Below are 23,567 nucleotides of genomic sequence, written 5' to 3' on the forward strand. Positions count from 1 at the left end.
GCCTGCCTCAGCCTCCAAAAGTGCTGGGATTACAGGCCTGAGCCACCATGCCCAGCCAGGTTTTTTTTTTTTTTCTTCAGCTCAAGAATGAAGTTTTTCTTAGTATCCTGTAGCTAAAATGATGCTTCTCCAGTTTTATTTATTAAAAACGCCTAACGCTGGCCAGGTGCAGTAGCTCACGCCTGTAATCCTAGCACTTTGGGAGGCCGAGGCAGGTGGATCACGGGGTCAGGAGATTGAGACCATCCTGGCCAACATGGCAAAATCCCGTCTCGACTAAAAAAAAATAGAAAAAATTAGCCGGGTGTGGTGGCGGGCGCCTGTAGTCCCAGCTACTCAGGAGGTTGAAGCAGAAGAAGCGCTTGAACCCAGGAGGTGGAGGTTGCAGTGAGCCGAGCTCGCGCCACTGTACTCCAGCCTGGCAACAGAGTGAGACTGTTTCAGAAAAACAAACAAAAAAACAACTAATAGTAATGATCACATTTTTGGGCTCAAACATCTTAATTCTGGAAAGAGGAGATGCCACCATGGATACCACACTAAAGAGATGCTCTGGAGGATTTTGCAAGGGAAGAAATTGTCATCTTAGGGAGGGCAAACTAGGGAAACTTTTCAGACACTGGTCATTCACGGGTATGATTAGAAGAAATGCCACACAGACCTCAGGATACCTTGACCCAGACGGGGTCACTCTGATGCCTTCTGACGTGAGAATTGATCACGTTACCACAGCTAGTCACCACTCACTGGGTGACTTCAGACAAAGAAAATTGACGTTGTCACCGTTCCAAAGACCAGAAGTCTGAGGTCTAGGCGTGAGCAGGGCTGCGCTACCCTGGAGGCTCCAGGGGAGGACCCTTCCTGCCTCTCCCAGCTCCTGGGGTTTCCAGGTGTTCCTGGGCTTGTGGCCACATCACTCCAGTCCCTGCCTCCATCTCCACGTGGCCGCCTCCTCTGTGTCTCCAAATCTCTATCTCCTTGTAAGGACACTAATAATTGGATTAGGGCCCACCTGAAATCTGGGATGATCTCATCTCAAGATCCTTCACTTAAGTATGTCTGCAAGGAACCTATTTCTAAATAAGATCCTGTTTCTACATTTTGAGGGTGAGGACATGCACATCTTTTTTTTTCTTTTTTTGAGACAGACTCTCACTCTGTCACCCAGGCTGGAGTGCAATGGCACGATTTCAGCTCACTGAAACCTCCACCTCCTGGGTTCAAGCGATTCTCTTGCCTCAGCCTCCTGAGTAGTTGGGATTACAGGCGTCCACCACTGCACCCGGCTAATTTTTGTATTTTTAGCAGAGACAGGGTGTTGCCATGTTGCTCAGGCTGGTCTCGAACTCCTGACCTTGTGATCCGCCCGCCTCAGCCTCGCAAAGTGGTGGGATTACAGACGTGAGCCACTGTGCCTGGCCGCACATATCTTTTTATGACTCACAACAATATGCAACTCTGGCATGCAATCATGCTAGTGGTTTACTTAGGCAGACCCTCCAGGCCTGCGTGGCAACATAGTGAGACCCCATCTCTAAAAAAACAACAAGAAAAACACAAAAATATACATCATGACACCTGTATTCACACTCCTCATACACTGCAGACAAATGCCATTTTGAAGAGAGGGAGCTTTATTCCTGAGTGGGCAGAGGAAGAAGGATGAATTGAGGAAGTGTGTGCATTACTTGTCAGCTGCCAACACTGAAAACAACACATGTTTATTTTCTTACATTTCTGTAGGTCAGGAGTCTGAAATGGATTTCACTATTTGAAAATCAAGGTGTTGGGAGGCTTGCAGTCTCTCCAGAATCTCTAGGAGAGAATTCATTTCTTGCTTTTTTCTAGTTTTTACAAGCCACCTGCCATCCTTGGCTCATTAGCCGGTACCCCATCTTCAAAGCACATGACTCCGACCTCTGCTTCCATCCTCACATCCCTTTTTTCTGCGGTTAAATGTCTCCCTTCCTCTCTCTTATAAAAGCCCTGGGACCCCACTGTGATTGTATAGATCATTCAAAAAATGTCCCCATCTTAAGAACCTTACCTGAATCCTATCTGCAAATTCCTCTTTGTCCTAAAAGTTCACAAGTTCTAAGAATTAGGATGTGGGCATCTCTGGGGACCAGGACTGTACCTGCCACATAGGGTTTGAACACCTGATGGGATCGGGGAGCCTGATGAGGGAGGGTGTCACCCCTGAGGGGCTGGGTCAAAGTGAACCAAGTAGCTAGAACAGGTGGTCACAGGAAGTTGGTGATTCCCAAGGGCACCAGCTTGGGAGAAGTAAGTGGGGCAGCTGGGGACCCCTCCACCTCTAGGGTCATGGATTTGGAGCCAGGCACTGAGAGCCTCCCACCAGGAGAGGGCACCGTCTACATATAAAGAGAAAGATAGGCCGGGCACAGTGGCTCCTGCCTGTAATCCCAGCACTTTGGGAGGCCGAGGTGGGTGGATCATCTGAGGTCAGGAGTTTGAGACCAGCCTGGCCAACATGGTGAAACCCCGTCTCTACCAAAAATACAAAAATTAGCTGGGTGTGGTGGCGGGTGCCTGTAATCCCAGTCACTTGGGAAGCTGAGACAGGAGAATTGCTTGAACCCAGAAGGTGGAGGTTGCAGTAAGCCAAGATCACACCACTGCACTCCAGCCCGTGCTGGAGTGAGACTCAGTCTTAAAACAACAACTAGCTGGGCGTGGTGGCACACACTTGTAATCCCAGCTACTTGGGAGGCTGAGGCACGAGAATCGCTTAAACTTGGGAGGCGGAAGTTGCAGTGAGCCGAGATCACGCCACTGCACTCCAGCCTGGCTGACAGAGCGAGACTCCATCTCAAAAAAGAAAAAAAAAAAAAAAAAAAAGAGAAAGATACACATTGTATATGCAGCAGGACCAGGCCTAAAAGCAACTAACACTAACAGAGAAGTTTTCAAACCTCAGGAAGGTGGACCCAAGCCATATCACTGGCTTCTTTTCAAGGGAAAATTTGATTGTTTTTTTCCCTTAACTGAACTCTTTTGGGCCACCCTGTTGACTGTAATGAGCACAGACTGCGTTTATAGTGGGAAATGAAATTTGCAATGAATTACTCCAAGAAATGATGCCGTTAGCAATGGGTACATGAGTGGAAGCAACAGCAGCGTGGGATCAGAGCCAGGATCTGAGAGATGCAGAGCTGGGAGGCAGGAGAAAGCTGTCTGGGAGCAAGCAGAGGGTGCTAGACACAATGAACATGGCAAGCAAGGCCAGACCCTGAGGACTGACTGTGGCCTCACTGTGTTCCCCTGCATGCCACGCCATACCTGAGCTCCTCTTTCCCTCCTCACTGAGCCCCACAGGATCCTCAGTTCCATTGACCACAGGCCCTTTGCACGTACCACACTTGCTACACAAAACTTTCTGCCTGTACCTTGTGCTGTCTTCATACTTCAATTGTCAGCTCCACTGTCAGCTCCATGGTCACTTCCCCTTAAAAGTTCACATCTGTGGCCGGGTGCGGTGGCTCACTTCTGTAATCCCAGCACTTTGGGACGCCGAGGCGGGTGGATCATGAGGTCAGGAGATCGAGACCATCCTGGCTAGCATGGTGAAACCCCATCTCTACTAAAAATACAAAAAAAATAGCTGAATGTGTTGGCATGCGCCTGTGGTCCCAGCTACTCAGGAGGCTGAGGCAGGAGAATCGCTTGAACCTGGGAGGTGGAGGTTGCAGTGAACGGAGATCGCGCCACTGCACTCCAGCCTAGGCGACAGAGCGAGACTCTGTCTCAAAAAAATTTAAAAAAAAAATAAAAAATTCATATATCTGTGTCCCTGCCTGACTCAAGCTGACCATATTATAAGCATCTAGAAGCCTCACCTCCTTCCTGCGGCTCTGACCACAGCACAACTTTTATATCCTGTGGGCAATTTTGTTTAAATATCTGCTTTCCTCGTTAGACGCTAAGCAACATGGGAGTGAGTGTCTGGCCATGGTTTGCTCATCTGTGCATCTCCAGGACTGGCTGGGTTCCTGGGTGTGAAGAAGCAGCGGTCCACACACATGGGTGAACCTGTGCTTCTTCTCACCACCACACTGCTTGGCTTCCTTATTTCCTTCTTGTCACCTGGAATGCCTACCCTGTACTTCTGTCCAGCTCCAACACCATCATTTACCACCTCGTTCAGCTCCCAGGCATCCTAGAAGCCTTTCCTGACCACAGGGGTGCATCGTGGTGCACAGTTCCTTCAGCTGCCACTATGGTGCAGGATGAGTCTAGAAGAACAGTTTTGCTGTGCGGTCACCCTTACTCACTATTGTGATTTTGCCTTTAACATATTGAAAGAGACACAGAAAACACACACCATCCGATCAGTTAGTTGCAGACACATCGCCCGATGCTAAGAATGTGCTGTGTTTTAAATCGACGTCTGTTGGCTCTTCAGCTTCTGCTCTGGGCTTCTTATGTCCCCACTCGGCCCTGAATCCCATTCCCCCAAATCTCAGTAACTTTGGTGGCTTTTGCACCAGCCAAAATCAGATCCTAGGTCTTGAGCAAAACCAAGAGCAAGGAAAAAAATGCCCCATGGGAATCTGAGACCTCACTCTAATGACTTCAGTTGCTGTTGACTTGATTTCCTTCAACTGCCGAAGGAGGTTAGATCAGTTTCCTCTTGCTTCTAGGACAAAGCATCACAGACTTTGCAGCTTAAAACAATGCACATTTCTTTGCTTACAGTTCTGGAGGTAAGAAGTCTGAAATTAGTTTCCTGGGGCTCCCATCAAGGTGTCAGCAGGGCTGGCTTCCTTCTGGAGGCTCTAGGAGAGAAACGGTTTGCTTGACATTTCCAGCTTCTAGAGGCTGCCTACACGCCTTATTATGTAGCTGCTCCCTCCATCTTCAAAGCCAGCAGTGTAGCATCTTCCAATCTCTCTCTAACTCTGACCCTCTTGCTTCCCTCTTTCAATGATAAAGACCCATGTGATAACATCGGTCCTACCTGGGTAATCCAGTAATGTCTTCTCATCTCAAGCTCAGCTGATCAGCAACTTTCATTCCATCTGCAACCTTCATTTCCCTTGCACAGGTTCTGGGAATCAGGACATGGATATCTTTGGAGCCCGCTGTTGCTTCTACCTACAACTGGTGTTACAAGACTTGGCCCACTTAATCTTGCAAATTCTTTCTGCCCCTCTCCTGCGCTTAATGAGATCTGTTCTCTATGAACGTTCAGGACCTCAGGAGTAGGGACCCCAAAGGCTGGGGGCAAAGTAGATGTGACAGGTGCCAAGCATAGGATGTGTGACCAGATTCGGTCATGTGATTACATTGTGAAGTGACCCAGGCATTTTCATTAAGAAGGAAAATGGTTGTAGGAGGAGGAAATTGAGCACAACCCACACATGGGTGGTTGGAAAATCTGAGAGCTCTCGTGGGCATGCTCATCCATTTCACTCACCGGTACAGGGGAAATTCTTAGACCTGTCAGTGCAACTATTTGAAATAAACACCCAAGAAAGGCAGCAAACTTCAGGTAGGATGAAGTCAGAAGTCCACCCTGAAGCACAGTGAAAGCCACAAGACAGAAGTGACTGATCCCATCCCAGGGATCCTAAAGAAGATTATCATCAGACTTCTCATTGGAAACTTTGGAAGTCGGAAGGCAGTAGGCTGATAAATTCAAAATGCTAAAAAAGAAAACCAATGAAAACATGCTAACCAAGAAAAAAAAATGCTACACGGCTGAAGAAATCATGCGGAAATCTTAGCAACATTTTAAATGATCCAACAAGGTCTGTTGTTTCTGCGCAGATATGGGCAAACATGAGCTTGTATAGCTTATTTTTATGGGTGCAGGGAGCATGCAGTTATCTCCACTAGCATGTTTTTTGTTTGTTTGTTTTGAGATGGATTCTCACTCTGTCGCCCAGGCTGGAGTGCAGTGGCACAATCTTGGCTCACTGCAACCTCCGTCTCCCGGGTTCAAGCAGTTCCCTGCCTCAGCCTCCTGAGTAGCTGGGATTACAGGTGCCCACCACCATGCCCGGCTAATTTTTGTATTTTTAGTAGAGATGGGGTTTCAGCATCTGGGCCAAGGCTGGTCTTGAACTCCTGACCTCGTGATCCACCCACGTCAGCCTCCCAAAGTGCTGGGATTACAGGTGTGAGCCACCGCGCCCAGCCTGTTTTTCTTTTCAACTCGTGCATAGGTTCAGAATTTAGTTGCAGGTATGTGAGAGCTCCTTGTAGATGTTTTTCATGGTGAGGCAGCTGGCTTACCAGACCTTATCTGACTTCTCGCTTTATCTTCCCAACAGTTCAGCACCGCGGTGCGGTACAGGGTCCCATTAGCAGGTCTCATTTCCCACCACTGACTGAACATCAGCAGGCTCAATCCACAAGTCGGGCTGGGGATGTCTTGTCAAGAATTCCCTCTTTAGGGGCAGGAATGAAATTTATAACAACATCCATGCTGCTTGATGGAGCCCTCTCTACCTTATAGTAAGAATGATCGCTGTCATTCTACAAGTCAGAAACTTGAAGATCAGATGGGTGACGTGTTCAGCTAACGCACTGCTAATAAACAGCAGAAGTGAAATTCAAATATCAAGACATTTGTCCTCAAAGTCTATGCTTGCAACTAGATTATGGCCCTGATATCCTAGGGGTGAATCAGTTTCAGTTTCCCTTCCCGGACCCCCAGCAAGTAGTACATGGGAATTATTCTAGTCCGGTATAGCGGGGAGCAGTGTAAACAGATAAACAAGGTTTCCCGGGGCCCTGGTTTAGGCAAATACATCTTACAACTTATCTGGCTCTTTCAAGTCGACTTCAGACTTCGCCTTGCTTTCTAGACTGTTTTGCCCAATGGAAAATAGTGTTTGTATCTTTAGAAAATGTAATACGTGATTTTCCCCTCTCAATATTTTGCAGGGCAGAGATATTGCTTTGATCTATTTTCACATAATAATTATTATTTGAGGTCTCAAGACCAGCATCTTCATCTGTGTGGGGCTCTGAGTTAAGGGCTTTCCATAGACTCACTCCTGCTGTTTCTTCTAACTCCCTTGAGCAGAGGCCAGCAGTAGAGAAACTTGATAAATAACACAAGTGCTATAATCCCTGAGTCCTCTAAGAAATGAGACACAAAGGAAAGATCCAGGGACATTTTCACAGATGTGCCCAATTCCAGTGGCCCCAGGTTTCCCACCCTGCTGTTGATATTCTGCCACCCATAGTCGTGATCATCTGGCTACAAAACAGCAGGCAAGGCTGTGCATGAGTGATGTTACAGGTGGGCTCATGGCTACATGGATGTCTAGACATGTCTAGGTGTCCATATGCAGGACCTGAGGGAAAGTGAGAAGGAGGGAGGGATGGGTGAATAGATGGATAGATAAATGGATGGAAAGGTGGACGAATGGATAGATGCATGAATGGATGGTGAATTGGTGGGTAAAATGGAGGGATGGATGGGTGTTTGGATGGATATTTGGATGGATGGATGGATGGATGGATGGATGAGTGAATGGCTGAGTGGATGGGTAGACAGGTGGATGGATGGAAAGATGGATAAGTGTTTGATGGATGAATAGACACATACATGGATGGACAGGTGTTTGGGTGGATGTGTAGGTGGAAAGGTGGATAGATAGATTGATGGGTAGATGGATAGAGGGACTGATGGATCACTGAATACATGTGTCAATGAATGGGGGATGTATCATTGGAGGGATGGGTGAGTGGTATGGTGGATGAGTAGATGAATGAGTGGGTGGATAGATGGATGGATGGATGGATGGATGGATGGATGGATGGATGGTTGGATGGATGGTAAGGTGGATGAGTAGATGGGTGGATGGATGGATGGATAGATGGATAGGTAGATAAGTAGATGATTGGATGGATGGATGCATGAATAAACAGGTTCATGGATGGGTGGATGAGTGGATAGATGGATGGGTGGATATGGGTGGCTGGATAGATATGTAGATAGATGCAAAGGTGAATGCAAAGAGAAGGATAGATTTATGAGGATGCAAGTGAGAATTTTTCTCCTTAGGTCATCAGGGGAAAATTAAATCCTTACCCACGGAGACATCTCTCATTTGAGTCAGGCAGAGGCCCTCTTTTTCTCTCTCCTGGTGACCAGGACAAAGAAATGCAGGTGTAGAGAGCTCTGATCAGGGAGCCCTGCCTGCCTCCTGTCCTGGGTGACCTTTACCAAATCCTCTCCTGTGTTGGGTCTCCCTGACCTTGATTTTCAAATGGTGGCTTCAGGGCTTTGCCTTTTCTGTGTCTGTGGTTCTCTGTCATCCATCAAGTCTCCCAGGGAGCCCCTTCTTGCCTCCCCTCTGTCCCTTTGGCCCCCACTCCAGACCCCAGATTGGGTTCAGGGTTCCTCTGTAGAAGTCACTGTTGGGAGTCCACACCCTGAAAATGCCTTTAGTCTTCATTCCAGCCTCTCCTCTCTGCCAAGTGAGCTGCCCTTAATGGCAGCAGTCACTTCCTCACACAGGGATGCTTGTTCCAGCACACTGAGTAAGCGCTGTCTCCTGAGTGGGAATTGGCTTGGCACAGGTGACTGTATGACATTGTTTCAAAAAGTCATTCAAATTCTTTGTCTTGTACATCCTGTCTGGAAGCACGTATATACATTCCCGCCTCCCCACTGGGCACGCTCTTACCCTTGCCCTGCCATTCTGGTGCTAGGAGCTGTTTGTGCTGTCCACTGGGTGGACAGAGACGTCTTCCCCATGAAAAGAGGAATCAGGGTTTTCATGTATCTCTTAGAAGCCGGGCATTTGGCACCGGGGCTCATGAACAGCTGATTTTTGAAGTGGTCCCAGGGAAAGCTGAGCTGGTGACTGATAAGAAGAAGGTCTCGGCGGGTGCAGGGCTCACGCCTGTCATCCCAGCACTTTTGGAGGCCGAGGCAGGCAGATCAGTCAGGAGATTGAGACCATCCTGGCCAACATGGTGAAACCCCGTCTCTACTAAAAATACAAAAATTAGCTGGCCATGGTGGTGCATGCCTGTAATCCCAGGTACTCGGGAGGCTGAGGCAGGAGATTCGCTTGAACCCTGGAGGTGGAGGTTGCAGTGAGCCGAGATCATGCCATTGCACTCCAGCCTGGGCGACAGAGCAAGACTACGCCTCAAACAAAAAAAAAAAAAAAAAAAAAAAAGAAGAAAGGAAGAAGAAGAAGAAGATCTGAAGAATTGGGATACTGAGGCATCATCTTCCTTGCCCGGTGGATTTGTGGTTTCATACCCTGGATCTCCTGAAGCTTTGGGGTTTTTCTCATTTTTTTTTTCTTTGAGATGGAGTCTTTTTTCTTTATAAATTATCCAGTCTTAGTTATTTCTTTATAGCAATGTGAGAACAAACTAATGGTGCTGGTCTCCTCAAGGAAACTCCTGCCATACCCCTTCCCTCATCTTCTTTCTCTCTCTCTTTTTGTTTTGAGGTGGAGTCTAACTCTCTCGCCCAGGCTGGAGTGCAGTGGTACGATCTTGGCTCACTGCCACCTCTGCCTCCCGGGTTCAGGTCATTCTCCTGCCTCAGCCTCCCGAGTAGCTGGGATTACAGGCGCTCACCACCATGCCCGGCTAATTTTTGTATTTTTAGTAGAGACGGGGTTTCACCATGTGGGCCAGGTTGGTCTTGAACTCCTGACTTCAAGCGATCCACCTGCCTCAGCCTCCCAAAGTGCTGGGGTGACAGACGTGAGCCACCGCACCTGGCTGGGGATCCTTTTTCATCTCTGGTGGACAACAAGGTGTATTTTCCTCTTGCTGGTCCAGGGGGCAGCAGAGGGAGAAGGAGACTACAGTGTTTGGGGGTCCATGTGTGTGTTCTTTTCCCCCCTGGTGCCCGCCGTGGGAGGTCACATAATGCAGATGGATAATGATGGCACAGACATATCCTGGCTGTTGGCCTCTCCCACTTTACTTCATTTGTGATGGATGCACCACCCATTGAGTTGATTATAAAAGGCTGATAAGGCTGGGCACGGTGGCTCACACCTGTCATCCCAGCACTTTGGGAGGCCAAGGCAGGCGGATCACCTGAGGTCGGGAGTTCGAGACCAGCCTGACCAACATGGAGAAACCCCATCTCTACTAAATACAAAATTAGCCGGGCGTGGTGGTGCATGCCTGTAATCCCAGCTACTCAGGAGGCTGAGACAGGAGAATCGCTTGAACCAGGGAGGCAGAGGTTGCGGTGAGCAGAGATCGTACCATTGCACTCCAGCCTGGGCAACAAGAGGGCAACTCCATCTCAAAAAATTAAATAAATGAAATAAATGAATACATAAATAAAAGGCTGATAATAAGCAAATTGCTAACTGTGGGGTCTGTGACTATGGACTCTTTCTTCTGTTCAAAATAGCTTTTCTGCAGAGTTAACTGTGCAAACCCAGGACAGCAGATTCTGTTTGTGCCCTTCAAGTGGTTTAGATTTCAGATTACCAAGATAGAAAAATATGTTTGACTACCTGTCCACAGTTCTGTATTTTCAATTCTTATAATGGGACTACAAATAAGACAACCTGAGCCTTTGTTTCCCATACCCCTGAATGCACAGAACCAGAGTTCTGAAGGATGTTTTTGTTTGTTTGCTTTTGAGATGGAGTTTCACTCTTGTCGCCCAGGCTGGGTGCAATGGTGCGATCTTGGCTCATTGCAACCTCCGCCTCCGAGGTTCAAGTGATTCTCCCACCTCAGCCTCCCAAGTAGCTGGGATTACAGGCATGTGACACCACACTCGGGTAATTTTTTGTGTTTTTAGTAGAGACGGGGTTTCACATGTTGGCCAGGGTGGTCTTGAACTCCTGACCTCAGGTGATCCACCCATGCGGCCTCCCAAAGTTGTTGGGACTACAGGCGTGAGCCACTGTGCCAGGCCTGAGCAATGTTTAAATCCTCAAAGCATCACTAGAATTCTGATAAGTATTTTTACAAAGAAGAAAGGAATCATTATTGGCAAGGATGTGGAGACATTAGAATTCTCCTTCTTTGCTGGTGGGAAGTTAAAGTGGTGTAGCCACTATGGAAGGCGGTTTTATGGCTCTTCAGAAAATTAAACACAGAATTACCAAGTGATGTAGCAATCCTACTTCTACCTAATACCTAAAGATCCTGAAAACAAATGTATAAACAGAAATTTGTACACAAATGTATGTAGCAATATCCAAAATGCCAAAAGGTGAAAACAGTCCGATGTCCATCTAATACTAAATGGATAAACCCCATGGGTTCCATCCATACAATGGAATATTATTCAGCCACGAAAAGGAATGAAACAGTCACATGCTACAACATGAATGAACCTTGAAGACGTTATGCTAAGTGCAGAAAGAGAGACACAAAAGGTCACATATTGTAGGAGTCCATTTATATAAAATGTCCAGAATAGTTAAAGCCATCAAGACAGAAATTGAACTCATGGTTGCTTAGGGCTGGGGGCAGGGAAAATGAACAGTGATTACTCGATAGGTATGAAGTTTCCTTTGGCGGTGATGGCAGGGTTCTGGAACTAGATAGCGGTGATGGTGGCATAACACTGTGGATGTAGTAAATGCGCCTGAATTGTTCACTTAAAAATGGTAAAAACGGGCCGGGCGCGGCGGCTCGCGCCTGTAATCCCAGCACTTTGGGAGGCCGAGGCGGGCGGATCACGAGGTCAGGAGTTCGAGACCAGTCTGGCCAACATGGTGAAACCCCGTCTCTACTAAAAATACAAAAATTAGTTGGCTCTGGTGGCGCATGCCTGTATTGCTAGCTACTCAGGAGGCTGAGGCAGAAGAATCGCTTGAACCCGGGAGGCGAAGGTTGCAGTGAGCCGAGATTGCGCCACTGCACTCCAGCCTGGACAACAGAATGAGACTCCATTTCAAAAAAAAAGTGAAAACAGGCTGGGTGCAGTGGCTCACACCTTTTAACCTCAACTCTTTGCGAGGCCAAGGTGGGAGGATTGCTTGAGCCTAGGAGTTGAAGACCAGAGTGGGCAACACAGATCCAGTCTCTACCAAAAAATTTTAAAAAATCAGCTGGGCATGGTGGCATGTGCCTGTAGTCCCGTCTCCTCTGGAGGCTGAGGTGGGAGGATCACTTGAGCCCAGGAGGTCAAGGCTGCAGTGAGAGGTGTTTCTGTCACTGCACTGCAGCCTGGGTGACAGAGGGAGACCCCCATCTCTAAAACAAATAAATACATATGTACACAAATGAAAAGGTTAAATGATGAAATTAAGGTTATGGGTATTTTTCCACAACAACATGCTTCCCCACAGAAATCTCAGTGGAGAAGACAGGAGTGTGGCAGACAAACATGCTTCTGGAGCCCCACAAAGCTGTCCCTTTAATTGGCAGCACGCCTGGTAAAGGCTGTTTGCTTTGTGGACATTGACCTCCACCTGCTGGCCCAGTGACTCCTGCTATCTTCATTTTGTCTGGTTCACCTCTCAGTCCCCAGAGCCGTACAACCATCTATAGGTTCTTGCTTCTCCCTTTTCCCCTAGAAGCATCTCCTGGGAATCACCCCTGACCAAAAGCCCCAGGCACCTCTCCAAGACCCCCTGCAGAAGCCTAAACAGCCCTTACATTCATTGCCTTTGGACCTACCCGAAGTCAACAAGTTCCAAACTCGTCAGAAACTGGGAGAAGTCTCAGCCCCAAATCAATAGCAGCCGTTGTCAGCTCCTCCCAGCTCAAAGTCCCCCAGAGATCGGTTCCCTGGTCTGAGTCAGGAACGAGAGACTGAAAAGCATGGGGATCTGGTGCTTTTTCTTCGTAGGGTTAGTCCCTTTCCCCACCAAAAAACCTACCAACTGAAAGATCACTGATTGGATGGGTCAACCAGCCTCAGCTACCAGATGTCTTTTGAGATGGGGAGTCAGCCCCCTAAAGCTGAGTCTCTGTGTGTGGCTTCCAAATACCTGGTCCCCTGGGTGCAGACAGAAGAGAGGACGCAGAGGCTGGACATCTCCCAGAGGAGGGGGAGACTGGCTGGTCACCAAATAATCTTGCTTCCCTCTCTGATGTCATAGGAACATGAACAGACTTGGAGATGCTGATTGAAAGTACATGTCACCTGAAGGAGACATTGGTTCCAGAGCCATTAATTCCTAACCTCCTACCATACTCTCTGCATGGTGGAAGATGCCAGAACATTCTCAGAGCTTGAGAAAAAAGAGGAATTGAGAGAAGGGACAGGGGTCAAGAGATAGAGAAGGTGAGAGGAATGTGAGAGAAGAGGGGGACGGAGGAGAAGAGAGGAAGGATAACTCAGAAGCTCAGGTCTAACTTCACCCCACTCCCCTTAGGACCCCCCCACTCTAACTGTTGTTTCTGAGAGTTCCTGGGGGCCACCCATAAACAATGAGGTTAAATGTAAATGGAAGGGCAGGACTCTGTTGAAGTCTGCAGAAGGTACCCTGTTGGCTGCATAGTCACCAGCTCTCATGACCCAAAGAGGAGAGTGAGCAGGTGACTGGATCATCAGTGAGGGTAAATCTGGAAGACAGAATTGGAGCCAGGTGCAGTGGCTCACAACTGTAACCCCAGCACCTTTGGAGGCCAAGGTAGAAGGAGCACTTGAGCCTCAGGAGTTTGAGACCAGCCTGGGCAACATAGCCAGACCCTGTCTCTACAAATAATTTTAAAAAATGAATTGAAGGATTTCTAAAGACCACTTGAGTGGTTTATGTCTCCTGGAGTCAGAACCCAGGGAGGATTTTTGCTGAAATACCAAAGCCACAGGGAGCATGAATAGAGATGTTCAGACAGAAATTAAGTTTGAAGAAATAGACTTTGGCAGAGAGGCACGTGGCCACAGACAAGAACTCATCATGCATTCATTCTTTCACTCACTCAGCAAACATTAAATGGACTCTGTCTAACTGCATTTCCCTCTCTTGACAAGAGGGATACATCGGAGAGAGACAGGCTGAAGGAATGTAGAGTTGATATTGGACCTGGGAGCTTTCCAAAGGCACTGTGCTCTCCTGTGCCCTTCTTCGCGTCCCAGTCTCTACAATGTTGACCATGTTCGTGGGTATCACATTGCTGTTGACATACCAGGAAGAATATGCATGAACCACAGTGACAAATGTCATTCATAATCCTTTTTAGCACAGAATAACCTACAGAAATGTCTTCTGTGTACCTTCCCCTGGAATATTTTGTGATTCTGATGCAGCTGGAGACAAAACATCTCTTATCCATGGCCTCTCTTGAATCAATTTTATCTCCAATCTGCCTTTTCATGGGTACTCTACCAAGAAAGCAAACAAGGAAACTTCAGCTGGTCTAGCAGTTCTGAGACAGCAAATTATCTCACTGTTGATGTGGACAAAGAGCCTCTTGCAGAAAGACTATACTTAACTCTGAGAATCTGGGTCCCAGCTTTTTTTTTTAATCCAGAGAGGTGTAAATCTGAAAGAATCTGAGTCCCAGCCGAGCTGAGAGAGGAGTAAAATCACGGAGGCATGCCTCCACTCAGAACACATCATTATCGTGCTTTTATATGGAAGGCACAGCCATTCACTCATTCTCCGATAGACGTTTCCATTGAACGTTGGATCTCTTCAAACCAAGTGTCTGCAAACATGATGGGTTTTGCACTGATGCTGAGGATGAATCCAACAGGAAAGATACAGAGAAACATCACATTGCACCCCAGAGACATACGCAATTATTGTTTATTGATTAAAAATAAAATGAAAATTAGGAGGATGAGGCAGGTGGATCATGAGGTCAGGAGTTCGAGACCAGCCTGGCCAATATGGTGAAACCCTGTCTCTACTAAAAATACAAAAATTAGCCGGGTGTGGTGGCATGCACCTGTAGTCCCAGCTACTCGGGAGGCTGAGGCGGGAGAATCGCTTGAACCCGAGAGGTGGAGGTTGCAGTGGGCCGAGATGGTGCCACAGCACTCCAGTCTGGGTGACAGAGCAAGACTCTGTCCCAATAATAATAATAATGAAAAATAAAAGAGGAACAAGGGAAACCAATAGTAAGCATATAGAAGAGCAGTTTAACATGCAATTTCATTTTAATTATTTCTGCTTTAAGTTTGTTATTTAAATGGTATCTCAAACGAACAAGGCTGGCCACTCGTTCCCTCTTCTGTTACCCTATCATTGGAGGTTTTGTTCTTTGCCTTGGTATGTTGAGAGAACCCAGAGGTCTGTGAGTAAAATTCCGGGGTTTTGTCAACTCAGATGGGACAAAGTCTACATCTCTGGGTTCACTCACTTGTAACTGAAATTCAGCATTGCCTGTGGACATAGGCAACATCCCACAACAATATTAGTCTTGCCTGTAGATTTCTCACCAACCATTATCACAAATACTTTCCTATCCCTGTACAGGAGTTGCAGGTGAAATATCCTTTATGCTCATGACCACTTCAGCGTTACTGTGCATCTTGGACCTGCCTCAAAATATTTTAATCTTATGAATATCTAATGCATTACTGTGTTTCCATTGCACAAAATAAAACAATGACTTAGCAGTTGCCCAGGCGAGGGGAACCACTTCCAACAGGTGGGACTAATCATTCAGGGTTTTTGAAAGTTCTCTGTGTAGTTGGATTTTAAGCTCCTGAGTTAATCTGATAGAACTTTCTCATCTGGTTTTAAGAAGTGTGGTTGATGGGGATCTCTTGACTGTAGAATCAGTTTTAAAACACCACATTCACTTCTGACAGTAGGTAAATTTTACCTTGGGCAGAATTGTATGGCCTTGGTGGTAGTTAGTATAAATTAGTATGAATTAACTTGGGCATATGTGAAAATTACTATAGCATAAATTAATGAAGGCCTATGTGAAATTTTGCAATTATTTTCTATATTCACCTAAAATGGCATTGCACTGGAAATATAGTATGCTTCTTTTGTGATTTCTACATATCTCTGTTTTTTTCTCATATCAGATTCTACTTTACCCCTCAGTGACAGTCATTTTACACCCCTCTCTGTCTCAATGTCTGAGGCACCCTGGGACCATCCTGGCTGGAAGGCATAGTGACATTGCTGGCCTGAGCTGAAGTGCTGATTAAAATAAATTGAAAGCTGAATTACCTTATGAAGAGCTGCTTTACCCAGGAACAAATGTGGAGAGGAACTCCTTGAAACTGTGTTCTCAAGTAGACCACTTTTGAGAAATTATACATTTATCATAACATCTCAAGTCCTGCTCTGCATAGAATGACCATTATTATCAAGAAAAGTTCTCCATTCCCTGTAATTCATAAGGAAATGCAGGCCTAACCAGAAAACAGGAACTGCGACAACCTTGCATCAGACACATTCAATCTCTCTATTCACAGTTGCATTCTCTTTCTCTTTTTTTTTTTTGTTTACAAAGCCAATCACCAATAACTCGGAAAACAAAAACAAAAACAAAAAAAATGAACACATTGTTGAGCTCGCTTCTGAGAAAGATTCTGCATTGTGAATGTCAGGATTCCACATTTCTGAAGCACCTTTGCTCCTCCAGAAAGCATATCTCTAGTTTCGTGGTGATATGAGAGAGAAATGACAATTGTCTATATTATCAGGATGGCCCATTGTGCTCTGCGGATCTCAATCAATGTGGACATCAGCCATGATCAAGCTCTTTCTTTTCTCTCTCTCTCTCCTTCCTTCCTTCCCCCTTCCCCTCCCCTCCCCCTTTCCCTTTCCTTTACCTTGTTTCTTGCTTCGTTTCTTTCTCCCTTCCCTCCTCTGTCCTCCTCCCTCCCCCTTCCCCTCCCCTCCTCTTCCCTTCCCCATCCCCTTCCCCTTCCCCCTCCCCTTCCCCCCTCCCCTTCCCTTCCCTCCCCCCTCCCCTCCCCTTCCCCCTCCCCTCCCCTTCCCTCCCCCCTCCCCTTCCCTCCCCCCTCCCTCCCATTCCTCCTCTCTCCCCCTCCCCTACCCCTCCCCTACTGCCTCCCCTTCCCTCCACTTCCGTCCCCCTTCCCTTTTCTTTTCGCTTCTTGAGACAGGATCTCACTCTGTTGCCCAGACTGGAGTACAGTGAAGTGATCGTGGGTCACTGCAGCTTCGACCTCCTGGGCTCAAGCCATGCTCTCTCCTCAGCCTCCTGAGTAGCTGGGACTACACACACACACACCACCATGACTGCCTAATTTTTAAAATTTTTATATTTTTTTGAGACAGCGTTTCATGCAGGTTTTCATGCCCAAGCTGGAGTGCAGTGGTACAGTCTCTTGGCTCACTGCAACCTCTGCCTCCTGGGCGAAAGCAGTATTCCTACCTTGGCCTCCCAAGTAGCTGCAAGCCACAGGCACTAGCCACCACGTTCGGCTATTTTTTTTTATTTTTTAGACACAAGATTTCACCATGTTGTCCAGGCTGGTCTCGAACTCCTAAACTCAAGTGATACACCCGCCTTAGCCTCCCAAAGTGCTGGGATCACAGGCATGAACCACCATGCCCAGCCTGGTTAATGTTTAAATGTTTCCTGGAGATGGGGCTTCACTATGTAGCGCAGGCTGGTCTTGAACTCCTGGGCTCAAGTGATCCTCCCACCTCAGCCTCCTAAAGTGCTGGGATGACAGACATGCACCCCCACACTCAGAGATATTATTTTCTTTTTTTTTTCTTTTTATTTTTTTGAGAGGGGTCTTGCTCTTGTCCCCCAGGCTTGAGTGCAGTGGCTCGTTCTCAGCTCACTGCAACCTCCACCACCTGGGATCAAACAATTCTCCTGCCTCTGCCTCCCAAGTAGCTGGGATTACAGGCGCCTGCCACCACGCCCGGCTGATTTTTGTATTTTTTAGTAGAGACGGCGTTTCATTATGTTACCCAGGCTGGTCTCAAACTCCTGACCTCAGGTGATCTGCCCGCCTCGGCCTCCCAAAGTGCTGGGATGACAGGCGTGAGTCACCGCGCCTGGCTGACCATGCTTTTACACAAATATCCCAGACCCTGGCGACGACAGCTGACCAGAGAGTGATTGAACTATGCAGAGTCCCAGCTTCACCTCCCAAATCCCTTCTCTCTCATTTGCCCACCTATTACCCCTACCTTAAAAAAACACCCTGTAGAAATACCCACTAGGGCCAGACGCATTATGTGAGGCTTTTTATTTTTTATTCTTTTTTTTTTTTTTTGAGATGGAGTCTCACTGTGTTGCCCAGGCTGGAGCGCAGTGGCATGATCTTGGCTCACTGCAACCTCTGTCCCCCCGGATTCAAGCAATTCTCCTGCCTCAGTCTCCTGAGTAGCTGGGATTACAGGTGTGCACCACCACGCCTGGCTAATTTTTGTATTTCTAGTAGAGACGGGGTTTCGCCATATTGGCCAGGCTGGTCTCAAACTCCTGACCTCAGGTGATCCACCTGCCTCGGCCTCCCGAAGTGCCGGGATTAACAGGCGTGAGCCTCCGCGCCTGGCTGACCATGTTTTTATACAAGCGTCCCAGACCCTGGAGATGACAGCAGACCAGAGAGTGATTGAACTATGCAGAGTCCCAGTCCCACCTCCCAAATCCCTTCTCCTCTCTCCTTTGCCCACCTACTACCGCCCACCTTTAAAAAACACCCTGTATCAATACCCAGTAGGGCCAGAGGCATTATTTGAGGCTCTTCATTATTTTCTGAGACATCAATAGACTATATGTGTTGGCACAGTAATTGACTTTGCAGTTTACATTGGTGATATAGGAGGGACAGATCCTGCTTCTTGGAAACCTCCATGATTTGCACGTGTGCCTGCATCCTCCTTTGCAGGTGCGGTGTTTGGGAAGGAGCAGTGAGCCACAGGGGGATGGGAGCCCAAGGTGTGGCCCTGCAGGGAGGGTCCAATGGCCCGTGAGTGTGGGTGATTCAAGAATGTCAGAGTGGCTGGGCACGGTGGCTCACTCCTGTAATCTCAGCACTTTGGGAGGCCAAGGTGGGCAGATTACCTGAGGTCGGGAGTTGGAGACCAGCCTGGCCAAGATGGTGAAACCCCGTCTCGACTAAAAATACAAAAATTAGCTAAGTGTGGTAGCAGGTGCCTGTAATCCTAGCTACTTGGGAGGCTGAGGCAGGGAAGTGCTTGAACCCAGGAGGTGGAGGTTGCAGTGAGCCAAGATCATGCTACTGCACTCCAGCCTGGGCAACAGGGTGAGACTCCGTCTCAAAAAAAAAAAAAAAAAAAAAAAAAAAGAGCATCTGTCATTTGCAACAACACGGGTGAATTTGAAGGATATTGTGTTCAGTGAAATAAGCCAGGCATGGAAAGACAAGTACCACATGATCTCATTCCTATGTAAAAGTCTAGAAACCTTGATCTCACAGAAGCAGAGAGCACAGTGGTGGTTACCAGGGGATGGGCATGGGTGGGGCATGGGAAGATGTTGGTCAGAGTATTACAGGCCACTAGACAGGCATGGGCGGGCAGGAGAGGGCTCTTCCACCCACCAGCAATGCCAGGTGCTGGTTCAGCGATGATCGCATTGCCTCTCTAAAAAATGATAAATTGGCGGCTGGGCACGGTGGCCCACGCCTGTCATCCCAGCACTTTGGAAGGCCGAGGCAGGTGGATCACGAGGTCAGGAGTTCAAGACCAGCCTGGCCAAGATGGTGAAACCCCATCTTTACTAAAAATACAAAATTAGCCAGACATGGTGGTGCATGCCTGTAATCCCATGCTTGAAACCGGGAGGCAGAGGTTGTTGCAGTGAGCTGAGATCATGCCACTGCACTCCAGCCTGGGCGATAGAGTGAGACTCAGTGTCAAAAAAAAAAAAAAAAATTGGCAGCCTGTGGCAGGGAGAGACCATTTCCTGATGTTCCACACCTGTCACACTCAATTGTTCATTGAGTGCAAGTGCCGTGGAAACACAGCTTCCTAAGCATGCACATTAGGAGAAAACATGGCGGAATATGACCTTCTGAGGTCACTCCACTGGAAACAGGAAGAAAGCCTCAGATATGGGCACACTACAACTTCCTAAACCTCATGCTCACCTCCCAAGCATAAGGAGGGCACTGTGCATGCGGGCAGCTCACCCTAGGGGAAGAATGATGGGAAAGGGATACAAGATGCTAGAAGTGGACCAGCCTATAAGGTCCTGTAAAGTTAAACACCACACTTGTTCTTCAGGGTGCCTGCTTGGGTCTCCTTCAACTGTACTTCCGTTCTTTTCTGTTCTGAAGCTTTTAAAATAAACTTCCACTCGGCTGGGCGCAGTGGCTCATGCCTGTAATCCCAGCACTTTGGGAGGCTGAGGTGGGTGGATCAGAAGGTCAGAAGTTCGAGACCAGCCTAGCCAATACGGTGAAACCCCGTCTCTACTAAAAATACAAAAATTAGCCCTGCATGGTGGCGCACACCTGTAATCCCAGCTACTCAGGAGATTGAGGCAGGAGAATCACTTGAACCTGGAAGGTGGAGGTTGCAATGAGCCGAGATCGCACTGCTGCACTCCAGCCTGGGTGGCAAGAGCGAGACTCTGTCTCAAAACAAAAACAAAAACAAAAACCTTCCACTCCTGCTCTGAAACTTGCCCGGGTCTCTCTCTCTGCCTTATGGCCCTCAGTCAAATTCTTTCTTCTGAGGAGGCAAGAATTCCAGTGGCTGCAGGCCTGTATGGATTCATCACTGGTAACTCAGATACCTTCCACCACATTATAATAAAAGGGCAGAACATTTCAGTTAGACCTAAGGAATAAGTTCAAGAGATATATTGCACAATGTGGTGATTGTAGTTAATATCAATGTACTGCATACTTGAAAACCACTAAGACAGTAGATTTTAACTGTTTTCACTACATTAAAAAAATAAGTATGGGCTGGGAATGGTGGCTCACGCCTGTAATCCCAGCACTTTGAGGGGGTGAGGGGGGTGGATCACGAGGACAGGAGATTGAAACCATCCTGGCTAACACAGTGGAACCCCATCTCTACTAAAAATACAAAAATTTAGCCAGGCGTGGTGGCAGGCACCTATAGTCCCAGCTACTTGGGAGGCTGAGGCAGGAGAATTGCTTGAACCCAGGAGGCAGAGGTTGCAGTCAGCCGAGATTACACCACTGCACTCCAGCCTGCATGACAGAGCCAGACTCCATCTAAAAAAAAAAAAAAAAAAAAGTATTTATGGTAATATGTTAATTAGTTTTAGTTACCCATCCCATAATGGATACATATTTCAGTATATGAATGGAATGTTATGTTGTATATCAGAAGCATATCTAATTTTTGTCAATGACAAAAAGAAAATAGTCCTCATCATTGTGACTGGCTCAGGCTAAACACATACACTATTTTTATTTCTGCAGTTATTCTTCTATTTCTGTGCTACGTCTTAAAATTATCCATTGCAAATGGCATGTAGCTTTGAAAATATAAACTTGCCACCTGATACAAAACTTTTCAGTTCTGTCATGGTTTTTTTTTTTTTTTTTTTTTTTTTGAGATGGAGTCTCATTCTGTTGCCCAGGCTGGAGTGCAGTGATGCGATCTCGGCTCACTGCAACCTCCACCTCCTGGGTTCAAGCGATTCTCCTGCCTCAGCCTCCCGGGTAGCTGGGACTACAGGCGCATGCTGCCACGCCCGGCTAATTTTTTGTATTTTAGTAGAGACAGGGTTTCACCGTTGTTGCCCAGGCTGGTCTCGAACTCCTGAGCTCAGGCAATCCGCCTGCCTCAGCCTCCCAAAGTCCTAGGATTACAGGCGTGAGCCACGGTGCCCAGCCTCTGTCATAGTTTCTAAAACACCCATGCCACAACAGTAATCTTTACTCAACTTCAGCTCCTCATCCTTTGTCTAAGCCAAGTTTAGCCGAAGAAAACATCTGCCAAAGGCAAGAACCCGGTGGGAAGCCCCCTGAGCCCAGTGGCCTGCAGAGTCTGTTCTAGTGACAAAGCAGGCAACTGGAAGAGATCAGGGCTGCGAGACAGCGTGGGTGGGTTTTATCTGCTGCTTTTGTAAATTCATTGCATGATACGTCTGTTTTTCAGAGGTCCCAAAGCAAAGAAACAAAGCCCCGCAGAGTTCACCCAGAGGGAAAGCCTTCATTGGATCAGGCTATAAGAGAAGGACTCTCCCCTGAGAAAGATAAATACTTATTTTGGGGCTGTGTTTAGAGAAAAAGGAAGAACGATGGCTTTCCCATAGAAACATTTACTTATTTTGTGATTTGAAAATGGACTTTTATGTTTTAGGAATTATGTGGACGGGATGTTTTCTTGGGTGATCGATTTGAAATTGCAGAGGGGAGCAGGTGCCATGTGCTGGCAATGGCCGGCCTTCCTTCCTCCCTTCCTCCCTCCCTCCCTTCCTCCCTTCCTCCCTTCCTCCCTTCCTCCCTTCCTTCCTTCCTTCCTTCCTCCATTCCTCCTACCCCCCCGTTTCTTCCTTCTTTCTCTCTTTCTTTCCTTCTTTTCTTTCTTTCTTTCTTTTTCTTTCTTTCCTTTCTTTTTCTTTCTTTTCTTTCTTTCTCTCTCTCTTTCATTTTGTTTGTTTTAATGAGTGAGAGTAAAGAGAAAGAAAAGAACTGTTTTTATTTTTTGTCTACCTTTATTGTAAGGAGAGAGTGAGGACACCATGCCACACATGCAGGGTCCTGAGCAGAGGGCTGCACCCTGCTAAGTTCTAAACACAGCTAGACTTTATCCTGAAAGCCACTGAGAGGCCCAGATTTTGAAACACTCGGCCTCTCAGAAGAGGATAGAATGGGTTGCCAGTGTAATAGGGAGAGAAATCGAACATAGCTGACTCCATCTTGCTTCGGACTCCTCAAGCTAACTGCTTTTAGGCACTTCTGCCTAAAGCAGATTAACACGGGCCAAGTTAATCATGGAAAGAATTTAGATTACAGTTTAACTGGAAAGCAAGGATGATAAGAGTTCCTTTCCAAAACTAACCTCTGAGGAGATAAGAAGGGCATGCACACAAGTAACAATGTTATGTTGAAGACTTGTAGGAGCGCTGTGACCTGAGCAAGGACAAAGTTTTGCAATCTCCTTGGGCCCCTGCTGATGCCCAAGTGTCTGTGGTCACCAGCCACCCCCCTCACCTCAGTCTCCTCCTTGTTCCCCTTCAGTGTACCCCTTCAATGTACAAAGAAGCTTGAGATTCATGCCTTTAAAGATGGTTCGTTAGGACATGGGTCCAGTATCTTCCTGACTTGCTGGCTCTCCAAATAAAGATGCTTTTCTTGCTCTAACTTTTTGTCTCGTGAATGATTGGCTGTTATGCAGTGAGCCTCAGGAACTTTGGACTCCACAGCACCAGGACAACTCTCAGGACTCCCAGTCTCTATTGGGTGCAGGAATCACTGGGGAGTCTGGCTGAAGTGCAGACTCTGATTGAGGAGGCCTGGGACACGAGGCCTGAGATTCTGCATCTCCAGTAAGCACCAAGGGGATGTTGATGCTGCTGATCCAGGGACCACACCTTGGAGAGCAGTGCTGAGAAGCTGGTGGAAGAGCCCAGGCTGATGAAGATCTGAACATGGTCCATAGCAGGGAGGTTGGGGAAATGAGATAAAACTGTTAAAAATGGCAGTTACCTTCCTGGAGAAGAAATGGCTTTTCCATTCCTTATTAGGCTCATGTCTTTGGAACTAGCCCCCACTGGTCTCC

The 23,567-nt window shown here is 47.3% G+C and overlaps 1 protein-coding gene across 3 annotated transcripts in view; it reads left to right on the forward strand.

The window, feature by feature from the left end:
• LOC751056 (CD99 antigen-like) overlaps positions 1–23,263 on the forward strand; it is a 60,706-nt gene extending 37,443 nt beyond the window's left edge. Inside the window, exon 7 of one of the 3 annotated variants that reach the window (XM_024353306.3) lies at positions 5,069–6,592. The gene's annotated coding sequence lies outside the window, so the exon portion shown is untranslated. Of the gene's footprint in view, positions 1–5,068; positions 6,593–15,922; positions 16,057–23,183 lie in introns of those variants that run through there. The other 2 variants (XM_024353307.3, XM_024353305.3) reach the window with 2 other exon arrangements.
• The last annotated feature ends 304 nt before the right edge of the window (positions 23,264–23,567 follow it).

Source organism: Pan troglodytes, chromosome X (genome assembly GCF_028858775.2).
Source record: "Pan troglodytes isolate AG18354 chromosome X, NHGRI_mPanTro3-v2.0_pri, whole genome shotgun sequence".
Classification (NCBI taxonomy): domain Eukaryota; kingdom Metazoa; phylum Chordata; class Mammalia; order Primates; family Hominidae; genus Pan; species Pan troglodytes.